At 32.7% G+C, this 6,435-nt stretch overlaps 1 non-coding gene across 1 annotated transcript; it reads left to right on the plus strand.

Annotated features, from left to right (window-relative positions):
* Positions 1–2,086: 2,086 nt before the first annotated feature.
* On the plus strand, positions 2,087–2,193 carry LOC132254677 (small nucleolar RNA R71). The gene has a single exon (XR_009466979.1). It is a non-coding gene; the product is annotated as a small nucleolar RNA R71 (small nucleolar RNA).
* The last annotated feature ends 4,242 nt before the right edge of the window (positions 2,194–6,435 follow it).

Raw genomic sequence — 6,435 nt, forward strand, 5'->3', positions numbered from 1 at the left:
TTGGATAAATTATACCTGCATCCAAAAGCTCCATAACCTCCTTCTTAACCACTTCTTGCATAGATGGATTTAAACTTCGTTTTGGTTGAACTGTTGGCTTGTAGCTTTCTTCAAATAGGATCTTATGCATACAAATCGATGGGCTTATTCCCTTGATGCCATCAATAGTCCATCCAATAGATTTCCTATGCTCTCTCAAAACTCTTAATAGTTTTTCCTCTCCCAAATCATTTAAATAAGAGTTAATAATAATAGGATAAAAACTAGAATCTTCTAAGAAGGCATATATGAGATGAGATAGCAATAATTTAAGTTCAAGTTTAGGAGGCTCCTTCTTTAATGTATGATTGTTAACATGAATAACCTCTAATTCTTTAAATTTTAACTCTTTTGGAAACTCATAAGTTGGCAATGCATCAAGATTATTAACACATTCAATTATATCATCATCATCACAAAGAGTTCCTAAAGTTCTACCATTCATTATACAATTTTCTAAAGGTGAAGTAGGAAAAGTTTCATGAAATGTTTTAGCTACCACCTTATCCAAAACACTAATTGCAAAGCATGCATCAACATCATATGGAAATTTCATAGCCTCAAAAACATTAAACGTAACTTGTTCATCTTGAACCCTTAAAATCAACTTACCTTGATGAACATCTATAAGAGTTCTACCAATAGAAAGAAAAGGCCTTCCTAATATAATTGGAACTTCCCGATCTTCTTCCATATCTAATACAATAAAATCAGCCGAAAATATAAACTTATCCACTTTTACCAAAACATCCTCAATAATGCCTCTTAGATGTTTGATAGATCTATTCGCAAGCTACAAAGATCCCGTAGTAGGCTTCACTTCCCCTAGTTCAAGTTTCCTAAAAATAGAAAGAGACATCAAATTAACACTTGCACCAAGATCACATAAAACTTTATCAAAATCAAAATCACCAATAGTGCATGGTATAGTGAAACTCTCTAGGTCTTTTAGCTTAGGAGGAAACTTCCTCTGAAGAATGGCACTGCACTCTTCAGTGAGCATCACCTTCTCATTGTCCACCAATTTCCTCTTATTCAATAACACCTCCTTTAAGAATTTAGCATATTTCGGCATTTGCTCCAGCATATCTACAAAAGGAAGATTGATATGTAAGCTCTTAAAATATCAATAAATTTAGAAAATTGCTTATCTAAATTTTGCTTTTTCAGCCTTTGAGGAAAATGAATGACATTAGATGATGGTTTTGGAGTAGATGGTTGTATAGGAGTGGAAACATCTTGTTCGTTGGGAATCGAAGTATCCTTCTTATTTGCTTATTGCTCGGCCTCCTTTCATTGTTCTAACTCATTCCCACTTCTAAGAGTTATGGCTTTTACATGCTCCTTAGGATTTGTCTCAGATATACTAGGAAGTGTTCATTGAGTTCTCTCTGTCAATAACTTAGAAATCTCCCCCATTTGATGCTCAAGGTTGCGAATACTTGCACCTTGGTTCCTAAAATTTGCTTTAGTATCATCAATAAAATCATTAGTCTTTTGTATAAATTGGGTGAAAACTTCTTCCAAGTTTGGCTTCTTCTCTTGAGATAGGAAACCGGATGGTGGTTTTTACACATTAGAGTTGTTACTCCATGAGAAGTTCGGATGATTCTTCCACCCTTGGTTGAAATAATTGAACCTGGGATTGTATTGATGTTGATTATTGGCCACATAGTTCACTTGTTCGGATCGATTTGCTTCATATGGGCCTCCAGCTTGACACTCTAAGATAGGATGGTTACCTGCACAATTTTCACAGACTACATTAGAAACAATAGTAACATTCATTTTCTTAAAATTATTATTTAAAATTGCAACTTGAGTAGCCAAATTATTAAAAGCATCGATATCATGAACATTGGTTGTCCTCTTTTGTGCATTTCTATCCATAGACTTCAAGAAATTGTTGCTACCCATCACTTCTATAAGTTGATATCCTTCCTCCGGTGTCTTATTAATAAAAGCTTCTCCGCTTGTTGCATCCACCATGGTTTGAGTATTAGGGTGCAAACTATTGTAGAATGTTTGCACTTGCATCCACATTGGTAAGCCATGGTGTGGGCACTTTCTTAAAAGATCTTTGAACCTCTCCCAAGCTTCATAAAGAGACTCTTGATCTTGTTGTAAAAAGTTAGTTATATCATTCCTCATCTTTGTAGATTTTACCGGTGGGAAGTATTTAGCAAGAAAAACGTTAACTAGTCCATCCCATGAAGTGATTGTCCCTGGAGGTAATGAAGTTAACCATGCCTTAGCCTTGTTATTTAGAGAGAATGGAAACAATCGAAGTCTTATTGCATCATTGGTCACACCATTATGCTTGAAGGTATCACAAATTTCTAAGAAATTTGCATTATGTAGATTAAGATCATCATTGGCCAATCCTTCAAATTGAACCGAAGATTGAATCATTTGAATAATTGTCGGTTTGATCTCAAAATTGTTAGCTTGGATGGGTGGCATTCCAATGCTTGAGACACCCACATTAGGAATAGAATAATCTTGAGTGCCCTGTTTGGAACTTCATTATCACCATGATTCTCATCCCCCATTATAGGAACCTCTTGATTACTTGTTGCTTGCATTCTCAATTTAGCTTCAGCAGTGTTTTGTCGATATCAAGGTCGATTGGTACTAAGTCCAAACTCCTTGTACGTCTCATACACTAAGAAAACCTAAAAAGAGAAAAACAATTGAGTAAGAATAAAAAGAAAATAAATCAAATTAGCAAAGAAATAACTAGTATTAATATTAGTAACCAATAGTCCCCGGTAATGACGCCAAAAACTTGATGTGCAAATTCATAAGTATACGAATCATTCAAGTAATATAATTGTACCTAACTATGGCTATTGAACACACAACGACTATGCTACTAATTACTAAAATTTATTATTTCTACTACTATTTGATCAACCAAAATTTTAAAATTGCAGAAGAAAGTAACTTAAACAATTAAAGAAAATAAATTCAAACTCTTATGATTTAAACGATCTAGAGCTTTTGATTTCACTACAAACATTTTCATGCGATTGATTGCTTAACCTAATTTCTGTTATGCTTTATTTGGAGATTTAATTCCCTAAGCCAACCAATATTTTCTCTCGAAATGTATTAGATTGCTCCTTAAATTACTAACCTAGCATATCTCTATGTGAATTTAAGTCTAAAGGAGTAATTAAGATCTATGGAATTATTATAGATTTAACTATTAATCTCTTAGAACATGGTAATGTATCTCTACTAGTCATTCATTCTAATGTAATTTATTCTATGGATCTAATTTAGATTTTAACTCTCGTTATCAACCTAAATCAAAAATTCAATAAAAACTTTGGCCCTTAAGAATTGAGAGTTTTAACTGCAGAATAGATACATAAATAAATTGATGCAAAACAAAGAATTAAATTAAACTAATCAAAAACATAAATCATGATTGAGTTACATCTTAGCCCTAGACAAAGGAAATTAGGTCATATTAAGATGAAGAATAAGCATCCTGAATTACAATCATTAAGAAAATGAAAGAATTAACTAGAAAAATAGAAGAAAGTCTGCAAATCCTCTTCTTGTTCTCTAAGTTCTTTCTTACCCCAGGTCTCTCTTCTCCGAAATAAACTCTACTTTCGTCTATTTATAGCCCTAGTACCACAAACTCAAGTCCCACCTAATTTGGGTCTAAACAAGATGAGATAATAACAAATAATTTTCAAATTTTAAATATCGTGTTGCGGCGCTCAATGCCTCCCGCCGCGACGCTTTAGTCTTAGGTCCTAAGGATTTTTGAAATTCCTTCGGGCATCGCAGTGGACAAGTTTCTCCCATCACGGCGGTTTTGTCTCGGGTCCCCAACTATGATTTTCCACATGCGCACACCGGGGAGCTTAAGTCCTTCCCGCTGCGGTGCTTTCCTTTCATGCAAGTCACTCAAATTGTCACGTAAGGAGCCGCCACAACACTTGAGAGCTCCCGTTGTGGCGGTTTCCACATTTTCATCGAACTTCATATTTTTCTTCCAATTTTGCCTCGTATTGCTTTCTTTTCGTACTCTTGGCTATTTGAGACCTAAAACAATAAAAATAATGATTGTTAAGAAAATTACTTTTAAACTAATGACATATCAAGTTAAATCATAGATAATAAGTCGCTCTAAATCGACTTATCATTGTGTAAGAGTGATTTCTAGAGAATTGGACAATTAGATAGTAAGAGATCAATAGGTAGGTATGATGAAATTAACAAATAGTTATTTATTATCTTGTACCATATTAAGTGAAATGACATAATAAGTTATTTAAATATATAATTTAAATGTTGAATTATTTGGAAATCTACAATAAAGATGATATACTAAGGTAATATTAGCAAATGTTGAGTCTAAGATAGTTCCATATTAAAGCCAACCAAATGAAGCACATAGATTTTTACAATGTTATATGAAGTAAAAAAAATTAGACTATTAAATTCCATTATATTTGATTCTACAACAATTAGCTTTGGCCAAACTTTCAAGACCTCCAAAAAATTCATGGATGCATTATACTTATTGGTATTAGTAGAAAAGTTCTGATGCAAGTACACTATCAATAATCATACACACGTCATTACAATTTGTAATAAGAAATGTCCATGGAAGGTAACAACTCGATTTATTGGTAACTTAAGTGTATTTCAAGTTCATACATTTATGAATAAGCACAACCACTTAATAAAGTGTCTAGGCTCAAGCAAACTAGTAAGTGATGCTCATTAGAGTGCAAATTTATTAGATAATATGATCATGTCTTAAGTATTTGATCAAGTAAGCATGCAGAAACTTTGAAAGATTACATGATTTCAAATTTAGTTACAATCAAGCTTTGCACTGCAAAGAAAAGAATAAGGAGAGAGTTTATAGTTTTCCTTGGGATTTATATGAGTTATTTCCATGTTACTATGAAACAAATAATTTACCAAAATCCAAGGTTGTTTGCTAAATTGACCATCTCCTATGATAATCATTTCATTGAGTTGTTTATTACCTATGCATGTTTTTTGCAAGGATTTTAAATGGTTTGCTTGCCAATTATATCAATTGACTCTACTTACTTAAGTGGGCCATACAAGAGTGTATCAATTATTGGTCAATTTGATATTTGTTAAGGCTTTGGGGTGCATGCATCGAAGATCCTAGGCATAATGGAAGCAATTAAAAAAAAAAATCAAAACTTTGGCCTCATAGGATGTGTTAGAAACCATACCTAGGGTTTGAATGTTCTTAAACTCAAATCCGTTTCCACAAAAGATGTATCTAACTTTGTAATCTTCCACTTGATGACTTCTTCTTTGATTTAGGATATTTCTCCAAAGTGGTTACATACTTCTTGAGAGAGAAATATAGAGACAAAGTCTCAAAAAGACCAACTCTCTAAAAGATTAGAAAAATTCAAATTAACCCTAAAATCTATGGGGTTTAGAAAGTCTTTTCTATGGGTTTAAGTGACTTTTGGTCAACTTAGGTTTGGGTCACTTAATCTAACCACTAGGTCCTAATTAATTAATTAGCCCTAATTATTCTAATTAATTAACTCAATCTAAATAAATAAAATTAATTAACCATAAAATCCTATGCAATTTTACATTTTTACCAAAATGCCTTTATGGACATAAATTATTAATTCTCTATAAAGTTTCAAATTGACTGTAATAATGTCAAGACAAATTTAAGGGTATACAATCTAGAGTTATTGAAGTATGTTGAAAATAATAATTTGGAACATTAGGTAAGGTCTAGATTTCAAGGAAATGATGGGAACTAATGACAATAAATATTTCGGAGTTGTTCAATGCTTAGATTAGAGAAAACCATCATAATACCATAAACAACTTCATAATTAAATATATAAGTAGCTTGGTGGGTTGATGTATGGCACAAAACTAGATTAATGGAATGGAAAGGAATTTTAAGCCCAAAAATGAAACAAAAATTAGCTACTAACATTACCAAGATTAAAAATCCCAGTTTATGTATACATGGTTATAGTTTTGGGAAGATATTACTAGAGGTTGACTTGAAAGACCATACATGCTCATACTTGGATCCAGAAGATTAATACTTCACCTAAGAATTGGAGTTCCCAGATCAATTCTTATTGGAGAGGATGTGACGAATACATGGTAGATCTCAAAACATAATAGCCAAAGCTTAATAGCTTCTTTTGGATCTTAACATGTGAGGGGTGGAATCCTTTAAAAGGGTTGATGACAAGAGTGGCAAAAGTTTGAAGCCTTAACCCCTAAAAGGAGTCTATATAAGGAGTTTATATAGGCTTATAGTAGATTTAAGTGACTTAAGCTCATCCTATGCTTAAGTCACTTAACCTAATCCACTTTGGGTCTTAATTGATTAATTAGCAA

Source organism: Vitis vinifera, chromosome 1 (assembly GCF_030704535.1).
Source record: "Vitis vinifera cultivar Pinot Noir 40024 chromosome 1, ASM3070453v1".
NCBI lineage: Eukaryota > Viridiplantae > Streptophyta > Magnoliopsida > Vitales > Vitaceae > Vitis > Vitis vinifera.